The sequence below is a fragment of the Palaemon carinicauda genome, chromosome 1 (genome assembly GCF_036898095.1).
Source record: "Palaemon carinicauda isolate YSFRI2023 chromosome 1, ASM3689809v2, whole genome shotgun sequence".
Classification (NCBI taxonomy): domain Eukaryota; kingdom Metazoa; phylum Arthropoda; class Malacostraca; order Decapoda; family Palaemonidae; genus Palaemon; species Palaemon carinicauda.
In genome coordinates, this window is record NC_090725.1 from 11,050,843 (window position 1) to 11,062,204 (window position 11,362).

The window sequence follows — 11,362 nt, forward strand, 5'->3', positions numbered from 1 at the left end:
CAAATGCATAGAACGTTGAAAAGAGCAGGTGACAGGTGGCCATGACTCGAACGTCTTGGGCACAGTACTTAATGAGTAAGCGAGAGGAGTCTGATTGTGTAATGTCCGATCGCAGTGTCCAAGTGCATGAAGACAGATCACGCATTAACCGATCACACGGTCACCAACCAATCAGTGATGGTGTGCATGGTGACCTGAAGCATGGAGCCCATTGCATATGGAGAAAGGTCTTGTGGTGCAGCTGGAGTCGGTCTCCTGACATAATCACAGTTTTATTGCTCATTTATTGTACACACAACCATGATCCTTGTGCTAGGCTGTCATGTTCTTTGGTGAACTTTGGAACTATCTGAAGAGGGAAAGGGACAAGGGCGGCACCCTTAATCGTGATCGAGGAGCAAGTGCTCGGTAATTTATAAGATCAAGCACTGGAAGAAGGCGTGTGAATACCAGTACCAAGTACCGGAAAACTCAAGAGCTGGGTAAGTTTCTGGTATGTACCGTGCCTCCTGGTATGTGCAGTACCACTCTTCTTGGTAAGTACCATCTTCACAAACACCAAGAGAGATCACTTGGAGACACACAACTCCAGCTGATTGATCATTCTTTGATGATGTATTCATCAGCTGGAGAGAAGTAGCAGTGTTTGGAGGTTCAGTTGAGTGCACTACATTCGGTAAGAGAATGTGCGTTGTGCGTGCCAATATTTCTTCTCGCCATTTTCAGCACACAATCAGCAAATTTGCAGAATAGGCTAACCTACTACAAAAATCAAGATTAACAAAGTCCTATGAATAACAGAATGCGCTCACCAAGTTTTACCTAAATAGTCTAAGTCTAATAAAGGTTTTCCATATAATGACTACAAGTAACAGCTTACTTTTACAGTACTGTACTGTAATATCTATGAGACCCGACGTAAGGCAATTTTCAACATCGGTTCAATTATGTTATTTTTATTAATAAAATAAATTTTTGAATATACTTACCCGATAATCATGTAGCTGTCAACTCCGTTGCCCGACAGAATTCTATGGAGGGATACGCCAGCTATCACAATACTAGAAGGGGGTGTATTTACCAGCGCCACCTGTGGCCAGGTACTCAAGTACTTCTTGTTGACACCTCCTCAATTATTCCTCGGTCCACTGGTTCTCTATGGGGAGGAAGGGAGGGTCGATTAAATCATGATTATCGGGTAAGTATATTCAAAAATTTATTTTATTAATAAAAATAACATTTTTCAATATTAAACTTACCCGATAATCATGTAGCTGATTCACACCCAGGGGGGTGGGTGAAAACCAGTGTACAAGATTAAAGGATAGCTAAGTATCCCATATTTCATATAATCAGTTATCCACAATAACAATGAAATAATAAGTACCTGGTAAGGAAGTCGACTTGAACCGTTACTCTGCCTTTAATAAGATCGTCTTCCTTACTGAGCGCAGCGTTCCTCTTGGGAGGCTGAATCAACTCAAAGGTGCTAAAGTATACAGGGCTGCAACCCATACTAAAGGACCTCATCACAACCTTTAACCTTGGCGCTTCTCAAGAAAGAATTGACCACCCGCCAAATCAACAAGGATGTGGAAGGCTTCTTAGCCGACCGTACAACCCATAAAAAGTATTCAAGAGAAAGGTTAAAAAGTTATGGGATTATGGGAATGTAGTGGCTGAGCCCTCGCCTACTACTGCATTCGTTGCTACGAATAGACCCAGGGTGTAGCAGTACTCGTAAAGAGACTGGACATCTTTGAGATAGAATGATGCGAACACTGACTTGTTTCTCCAATAGGTTGCATCCATAACACTCTGCAGAGAACGGTTCTGTTTGAAGGCCACTGAAGTAGCCACAGCTCTCACTTCATGTGTCCTTACCTTCAGCAAAGCAAGGTCTTCTTCCTTCAGATGAGAATTTGCTTCTCTAATCAGAAGCCTGATGTAGTAAGAAACTGAGTTCTTAGACATTGGTAGAGAAGGCTTCTTGATAGCACACCATAAGGCTTCTGATTGTCCTCGTAATGGTTTTGACCTTTAGATAGTACTTAAGAGCTCTAACTGGGCAAAGTACTCTCTCCAGTTCGTTCCCCACCATGTTGGACAGGCTTGGGATCTCGAACGACTTAGGCCAAGGACGGGAAGGAAGCTCGTTTTTAGCCAAAAAACCGAGCTGTAAGGAACATGTAGCCGTTTCAGATGTGAAACCTATGTTCCTGCTGAAGGCGTGGATCTCACTTACTCTTTTACCTGTTGCTAAGCACACGAGGAAAAGAGTTTTTTAATGTGAGGTCCTTAAAAGAGGCTGATTGGAGCGGTTCAAATCCTGATGACATTAGGAACCTTAGGACCACGTCTAGATTCCAGCCTGGAGTGGACAACCGACGTTCCTTTGAGGTCTCAAAAGACCTAAGGAGGTCCTGTAGATCTTTGTTGGAGGAAAGATCCAAGCCTCTGTGGCGGAAAACCGCTGCCAACAAACTTCTGTAACCCTTGATCGTAGGAGCTGATAGGGAGCTTACGTTCCTTAGATGTAACAGGAAGTCAGCAATCTGGGTTACATTGGTACTGGTTGAGGAAAACTGCATTGGCCTTGCACCAGCTTCGGAAGACTTCCCATAAAGACTGATAGACTCTGAGAGTGGATGTCGTCCTTGCTCTGGCAATCGCTCTGGCTGCCTCCTTCGAAAAGCCTCTAGCTCTTGAGAGTCTTTCGATAGTCTGAAGGCAGTCAGACGAAGAGCGTGGAGGTTGGGAGTACCTTCTTTACGTGAGGTTGACGCAGAAGGTCCACTCTAGGAGGAAGAGTCCTGGGAACGTCGACCAGCCATTGCAGTACCTCAGTGAAACATTCTCTCGCGGGCCAGAGGGGAGCAACCAACGTCAGCCGTGTCCCTTTGTGAGAGGCGAACTTCTGAAGTACCCTGTTGACAATCTTGAACGGCGGGAATGCATACAGGTTGAGATGGGACCAATCCAGCAGAAAGGCATCCACGCGAACTGCTGCTGGGTCTGGAATCGGAGAACAATACAAGAGGAGCCTCTTGGTCATCGAGGTAGCGAATAGATCTATGGTTGGCTGATCCCACAGGGCCCAAAGTCTGCTGCAAACATTCTTGTGAAGGGTCCACTCTGTGGGGAAGACCTGACCCTTCCGGCTGAGGCGATCTGCCATGACATTCATATCGCCCTGAATGAGCCTCGTTACCAGCGTGAGCTTTCGATCTTTTGACCAAATGAGGAGGTCCCTTGCGATCTCGAACAACTTCCTCGAATGAATCCCTCCCTGCTTGGAGATGTAAGCCAAGGCTGTGGTGTAGTCGGAGTTCACCTCCACCACCTTGTTAAGCTGGAGGGACTTGAAGTTTATCAAGGCCAAATGAACTGCCAACAACTCCTTGCAATAGATGTGAAGTGTCCTTTGCTCCTGATTCCATGTTCCCGAGCATTCCTGTCCGTCCAGTGTCGCACCCCAGCCCGTGTCCGATGCGTCCGAGAAGAGACGGTGGTCGGAGGACTGAACAGCCAATGGTAGACCTTCCTTGAGAAGAATGCTGTTCTTCCACCACGTTAGAGTAGACCTCATCTCTTCGGAAACAGGAACTGAGCCCGTCTCTAGCGTCATGTCCTTTATCCAGTGAGCAGCTAGATGATACTGAAGGGGGCGGAGGTGGAGTCTCCCTAACTCGATGAACAGGGCCAGCGATGAAAGTGTCCCTGTTAGACTCATCCACTGCCTGACTAAGCATCGGTTCCTTCTCAGCATGCTCTGGATGCATTCTAGGGCTTGGAAGATCCTTGGGGCCGACGGACAAGTCCGAAAAGCTCGACTCTGAAGATCCATACCCAAGGAGACAATGGTCTGGGATGGAACGAGCTGAGACTCCTCAAAATTGACCAGGAGGCCCAGTTCCTTGGTCAGATCCATAGTCCATTTGAAAATCTCCAGACAGCGACGACTTGAGGGAGCTCTTAAAAGCCAGTCGTCTGACGGAGCCGGACACAAGATCATGATACTGCTGCACAGTCTGTAAACTGTCAATCATGGGCAAGCGAGGAAGTACAGTGACAACCCGAATCTGTCTAGACTGTCTGGGTCGTACAGACAACTCCTTAACGGGTTGCTGAGGTTGCCCACTGCGTCACAACAAGTCCCTTCTGTTGGTTGTTGAACGTCTTCCCCGTGACACATTGACTCCGTAAACAAAAAAATCCTCTAACAAGGACTAAGCTTGGACTGCATGTCATGCAACACAGCTCAAGGTCTATGGGAGCAGGTGTGGTAACAGACGGGATTAGCGGCTGAAGTGTAACCATTACCTTCCCTGTAAGCATGTTATGCTTAAATAAAGGTCCATAAGAGGTTATGCAGCTAAAGGCTCCCTCCAAATGACAGAGTCCTCAAGGGAATATCAGAAGGAGGGAGAAAAGAACTTTCTCATCTACAGGGACCTTATCCTAGAAAAGCTAAGTTCTCTGAGTGAGGGTTCACTGGTGCAAAGCAGCAGACTAGAAGGCAACGTTATGAAACTGCTTGACAGTCTAGTGAGTTGGCAACAACCCAAGATGTGTTGAGAAGCATGCGGTAAGGTATGCAGAGCATGATGTATGCAGAGTATGCTGTATGCAGAGCATGCTGAATGCAGAGCATGCTGTATGCAGAGCATGTTGTATGCAGAGCATGCTGAATGCAGAGCATGCTGAATGCTGAGCATGTAGGAAGTAGAGCCTGCTGTAAGCAGAGCCTGCTGAAAGGAAAGCAGAGCGTGTGCATGGCGTTTAACATTTCTCAGAAACTCCATGACCAGTGCTAGAGTGCTTAATGCATGCTTGCATGGGGTTTAAACCATGGTATGCTGAACAGCAGAGTCAGAACGAGCTGGAACAACAACAGAGGTTTCCTCAACTTGAGGGAAAACCTGAGGTTCAGACTGCATAGGCTGAACAACAGACGGAGCAGAAGGCAGGTGCAAGGGTGAAGGAGGTTGACTCCTAGCAAGAGTTGCACCCAAGGATTGTACCAGCTAAGCGGAGGACGGAGGCGGAGTAGTCCGTTCCTGTTCCTGAGAGATGAGTGGAGCATGAGAAGGTTGAGGCTGCGCAGAACAAGGTAAAGTTCTAGCAAGCTGAGGCTCCTGAGGCGCAAGTGCATGGTGTAGATGAGCTTGCCTAGATGAGGGTTGAACTCGGTGCAGCGCTGGTTGAGCAGACAGACTCACGGAGGGGAGAGGTTGTTGTACCCCAACCGAGAGTTGCACCACTGGAGGAGCAGCAAGGGGAGGAGGAGGAAGAGTGTAACTCTCCTGATCCCAAAGCAAGGGTTGCCTTAAAGAAGGCTGAGGCTGAACAACACTGTGAACAGCAAACTCCGAAAGTGGTTCAACATCGTACGCCTGGCAGATGGAGCTGCGACTGGGTGCAGCGAGTGCAGGCGGGTGCAGCACAGGCTGAACGGGTGCAGGAGGTTGGTGCACCACCGGTGCAGGCGGGTGCAGCATAGGCTGAACGGGTGCAGGAGGTTGGTGCACCACCGGTGCAGGCGGGTGCAGCACAGGCTGAACGGGTGCAGGAGGTTGGTGCACCACCGGTGCAGGCGGGTGCAGCACAGGCTGAACGGGTGCAGGAGGTTGGTGCACCACAGGTGCAGGAGGTGCAACACTCTCAGCACGACACTCACGCATCAAGTCCGAAAGCTGTGCTTGCATGGACTGTAGTAGAGTCCACAACATCATACGCCTGGCAGATGGTACTGTGATCAGGCGGAGCGAGTGTAGGAGGAGGGAGTGTAGGCGGAGGCGGTGGAGCAACACTCTCAGCCCGACACTCACTCATCAAGTCCGAAAGCTGTGCTTGCATGGACTGTAGTAGAGTTCACAACATCGTACGCCTGGCAGATGGTGCTGCGACCAGGCGGAGCAGGTGCAGGCTGGGCGAGCACAGGCGGAGCAGATGCAGGCTGGGCGAGCACAGGTGCAGCGAGAACAGGTGGAGGGAGTGCAGGCGGTGCAACACTCTCAGCCCGACACTCACGCATCAAGACCGAAAGTTGTGACTGTATGGACTGCAGTAGAGTTAACTTGGGGTCGGCAGACACTAAGTTCTGCTGAGGTAAAGCCTTAACAGCAGAGATCTGTTGTGGCAGAACCTTACTCCTATTAGTCGGAGTGTAATCAACTGATGACTTAGGAGAGTCAGAGCTAACCCAACGACTGCATTCGGGTTGTGAACTTTAACTTCGTACGTCTGGCATAGGTCTGGACTTAACGTTTAAGAAGTCTTGAGACCTGAGACCAGCGTCACTCTGCCTTTATCTCCCCTAATCTCTTCTGCAGACGAGCAAAATAAGGGCCCAATCGTCTGCGGGTGGGAGTGACGGTCTCGGTAAGACACGCCCACAACCACCGAGAATACTTCTGTGCGCCGATCAAGGCCTGCTGAACCCTTATGCCCTTCGACATTGCTTCTCCCCTGGGCTTGGGAGCTTGCAAGAGGTCCCGGACTGGGAGGACGACTGGCGCGCACAAAAGTACCCTCACGCACTAATCACTTATCACTTTGATTTCTGTTTGCACTTATTTCACTGAACTCGAAACTTAAGTGGTTTGTACCTGAAATACGCAATTCTATCCTTTCTCAAAGTTAGTAATTGCGAAAACAGAATTACAATGTAACAGAAAAATCTAATGAAAGATAAATCAGTGGTTGGAAAGAGACTAAACACTAGATCACTCTAGAAACGTTTAGTTTCTTCCCCTAAAGAGACTAGGGAGAAGAGCAAAAATCGATAATGACGTTACTCGTACGCCTGGCAGGCTTGAATGAAACGTTTATCCTCTTTCTCCCTCCGTCTCTATCTCTCTCTCTCTCTCTCTCTCTCTCTCTAGACTTAGAACCTGAGAGAAGAGCCCAATCATATATATCGTTAAAACATATTATTGTAAAGGAAAAAAACTGAAAAGTTCCTTTATTAGGATCAAAACCATTAAGTTAAGAAAGAATGAACAAAACGCTAGACACGGTTACTCTTACTGCAACGTGAAACCGTGAACATACTTTCTCTATCGTAACGATAGAGTGCAAGTTGAACGTTCTGAACGTCAACAACTGCAGAGACAAAACAAAACGTTAGTTCAGCTTTGAAAACAGTACGAGACTGTCAAAGAAAATCTTTCAAACTCTGTGGCGGAAATAGCATAATATGTTAACAGGTAAAAACCGAAATGACGGGCTCAAAGTTTATTAACTTCGGTAAAAGACCGCCTACTATTAGGAAGGTCGAATATAAACAAATATAAAAATTAATTTTAATGAGTTTATAATAAAAGGAAGTTAATCGAAGAGGCCTATAAGAGGCGGAGAGATATAAAATAAATCTATAACTTTGTTAAGCAAAATTAAGAAAGAGAGTCTATACTCTCTTAGACACCAACACTTCCGTCTAAGGGAAGGGTCGGCCATTGAAAGGTGAACGAGAGTTCATACTCTCTCGTCACCAAAACTAATCAAATTAATTCCAAAAGCTAACTAAGCTAATATAGAAGTTTTCCAGTAAAGCGACAGCCGAAATCAAAGAGAAATACTTCACCAAAGTCGTGAAAATACTCCAAGAACATAAGCGTATCCCAGAACGTCTTGCCGGAAGCACGACAGAGGAATAATTGAGGAGGTGTCAACAAGAAGTACTTGAGTACCTGGCCACAGGTGGCGCTGGTAAATACACCCCCTTCTAGTATTGTGATAGCTGGCGTATCCCTCCATAGAATTCTGTCGGGCAACGGAGTTGACAGCTACATGATTATCGGGTAAGTTTAATATTGAAAATTCACCTTATAAAGTGACTTACTATATACTGTGTGTTAACTATACACATACTGAACACAGAAAAGTACTTATGACCTGCTACCATTTCATATGAAATACAGTACTGTGCAGCACTTACAGTAATCATTATTTTACAATGTAGAAACAGACGTAAGCAATATTCCTGATGTATTTATGAGCGTTTTGAACAATTCTGAAGTTATATGTCGAAAACAGAGGGATACAGCCTAACGTAAAAGACATGGAGTCCTGGGGGGGGGGGGGTTAGGTTAAACAGGTGGCATAGCCCTGCCCCCACTGGCACGGACAAAAGCCTCTTAGGTTAGGTTAGATGAAGAAATTTTGTTTAGGTTGTATCCATGAGGTTGTTTCCCTTTTGGCGACAAACTTCTCGCATTTCAGTCTTCCTTATACTTAAAAACATACTGGTTTCTGACAATTATCAACCTCTAAATAATTCAAAACACTTAAATTTGCACCAGAATCATCTCGTTTACTAGAACTGTATTACTGTATTCATGCATACTCACTTTATACCCAGCGCTAATAAGCAATAAAACCTCACGTTCCTAAAACCTAATCTTAAAACTTTACTGTATACTAACCTCTGGCGCTGTTGTTCAGTTAGTTCTTTGTGCATGGTGCATGAGCTCTTTTATGATTTTGACCATCCTTTCCATTAACCCTTTTATCCCCAGGCAATTTGGAACTTTCCAGCCCTTAACCCCCAGGGGTTATCTTTTTTCAAGCACATTTTGCAGTATATTTTTTTTTAAATTGCTCTAACAGCCTTAACCCTTTTACCCCCAAAGGACGTACTGGTACGTTTCACAAAAGCCATCCCTTTACCCCCATGGACGTACCGGTACGTCCTTGCAAAAAAATGCTATAAAAATTAGTTTTTCATATTTTTTGATAATTTTTTGAGAAAATTCAGGCATTTTCCAAGAGAATGAGACCAACCTGACCTCTCTATGACAAAAATTAAGGCTGTTAGAGCAATTTAAAGAAAATATACTGCAAAATGTGCTGGGAAAAAAATAACCCCCTGGGGGTTAAGGGTTGGAAATTTCCAAATACCCCGGGGGTAAAAGGGTTAATTTTCATCATAGAGAGGTCAGGTTGGTCTCATTCTCTTGGAAAATGCCTGAAGTTTCTCAAAAAAATTATCAAAATTATGAAAAAAATGTAAATAGCAGTTTTTTGCAAGGACGTACCGGTACGTCCATGGGGGTAAAGGGATGAGTTTTGTGAAACGTACCAGTACGTCCTTTGGGGGTAAAAGGGTTAAGATAGTCACAGACTATATCATCGGTTTTAACACTTGTTATGCCATTAATTCTATCTGTATTGGCTTCTTCTGTGACTACATTGTGGAATGATCTTCCTAATCCAGCAGTTGAATTGGAAAAGTTAAAACTTGTTGCAAGTACTTTTCTGTTAAATAGATTGACGAAGTCTCTTTTCATTGTTTATATATGAGATCTATTTTGATATTATTAATCTTAAAATATTTCATATACATAACTTCCATATACATTTTGTTATTTCCTTATATACTTTCCTCACTGGACTGCTTTCCCCACTGGAGCCCTTGGGCTGGTAGCATCATGCTTTTCCCACTAGGGTTGTAGCTTGGCTGTGGCAAGTAATAATAACACTGGCCTACAACAGTGGGTTTTAATATAGTTATGGACAGGGAAAACTTTCCTACTAAAAAACAGCTTTACCCTATGGATAAATGGTTGTTTTTGTCGAAAATGACACTTATTTTCACTGCAAATAAATATCTTAGTGAAATATATTGATATATATATATATCTATATTCGCCGGAAATATAATTTTACCACACAGTGTCATTACTCGTCTTGCATTGTCATGTATTTGACCATTAACAAGATAAAAACAAAATAAAAACACCCAAAGATTCATGACTAGGTTTTTAAACATCATCATTCGGCACCATTGCTAAAATACATCATCAATTTGGGCTCAACCTTGACTACCTTATAGAATGCTTTGCTAAAATACATCATCAATTTGGGCTCAACCTTGACTACCTTATAGAATGCTTTGCTAAAATACATCATCAATTTGGGCTCAACCTTGACTACCTTATAGAATGCTTTGCTAAAATACATCATCAATTTGGGCTCAACCTTGACTACCTTATAGAATGCTTTGCTAAAATACATCATCAATTTGGGCTCAACCTTGACTACCTTATAGAATGCTTTGCTCAAGTCCAAATCCAACCTGAAAATTATTCAACGATGGAATACTGAAATAGCTAAGCCTAAACCAGACTTAATCTTTGAGTCTTGATTTTTCAGTACCCAATAATGACACCCTAAGCTACATGAAATAGCTAAACCTAAACTAGGCTTAGATTAGTAGTGTTCTTGATCTATGAGTATCCAACAATGATACTTAAGCTACCTACAACTGATATAGTATTTATTTATATTTAATTCTCGAATAAAACAATGGCAGGTAAGAACCGGAAACACAAGAATGCCCCATAAAAAATAAAAAAAACACAAATGCAAATATGACACACCTGTTTACTAATACATGTGGTACACCATATACAGTCAACACATCAATACCAACATAGTTCAGTAATAAAGGTGTGTTAGATATCTAGTCTATTTAATTATTAGAACCACGTCAAGGTTTTCCCAGGTAATTTACAATACAGCCTAATTATTCTTTCCCAAAAATCCATCCATGCACAACAACAATAAGCTCGAACACAGCCCAGCCTTCCCCATAATTTGGATACTTTTCATGAAATAGTACCATCAAAATTCCTACTACGAATCTTCATTCACAATATGAAATGCATCAGCTGATTTCTCTCATACTCACCGGGGTTAATTATATCGAATTACAGGTAGTTAATTCACACATCTCGAATTGACGTTCAGTGTCAAGGCTCCTCATCTGAGGCTGAGCCCACGTGAAAAGTTACCAGCGCGTCATTTATTTAATACTATATAATAAACAATTTGCTCACCACTTCCCTCCTACCACTTTTTTTATGTTTATAAATATAAATCCTTTTGAGAAACCGAGTGTAAAGTTGTGAAAGATAACGTATGAGTCACAAAAGAAAAAGTCAATAAAATACTTAGCAACTCTTCCATGTCCACATCCAAAACACGAGAGAATCTGAGTTTTGATTGGCTGATTGTGAAGTTACGTCGTTTTATAGCCAATCAGAGCTCGCCGATGGTCATTGCCCTTATCCACGAATAATGAGTAATCAGGAACATTTTATTTAATTATGAATGTAATAAATCAGTATTATACCATTACAAAGTGATAAGGAATTTAATACAGACGCGTTATGAGTATTAACGATAGTCCTAACAGTTGCCAAACGCAATCGATTTATATCAACAAAATGAAAAATAGTAAATATATATAGAATAAAAAAAATTTTTTAAAATATATAAATTTATTTTTTGTATAATATATATTCTTCTATTACTTAGGTATATTTTATTGTAAAAATACATAATACTTCAATCG

The 11,362-nt window shown here is 43.3% G+C and overlaps 1 protein-coding gene across 1 annotated transcript in view; it reads right to left on the reverse strand.

Moving 5' to 3' along the window:
* Window positions 1-10,860, reverse strand: part of LOC137646902 (WD repeat-containing protein 47) — a 358,427-nt gene extending 347,567 nt beyond the window's left edge. Inside the window, exon 1 of the mRNA XM_068379977.1 lies at window positions 10,697-10,860. The gene's annotated coding sequence lies outside the window, so the exon portion shown is untranslated. The remainder of the gene's footprint in view (window positions 1-10,696) is intronic.
* Window positions 10,861-11,362: the final 502 nt, after the last annotated feature.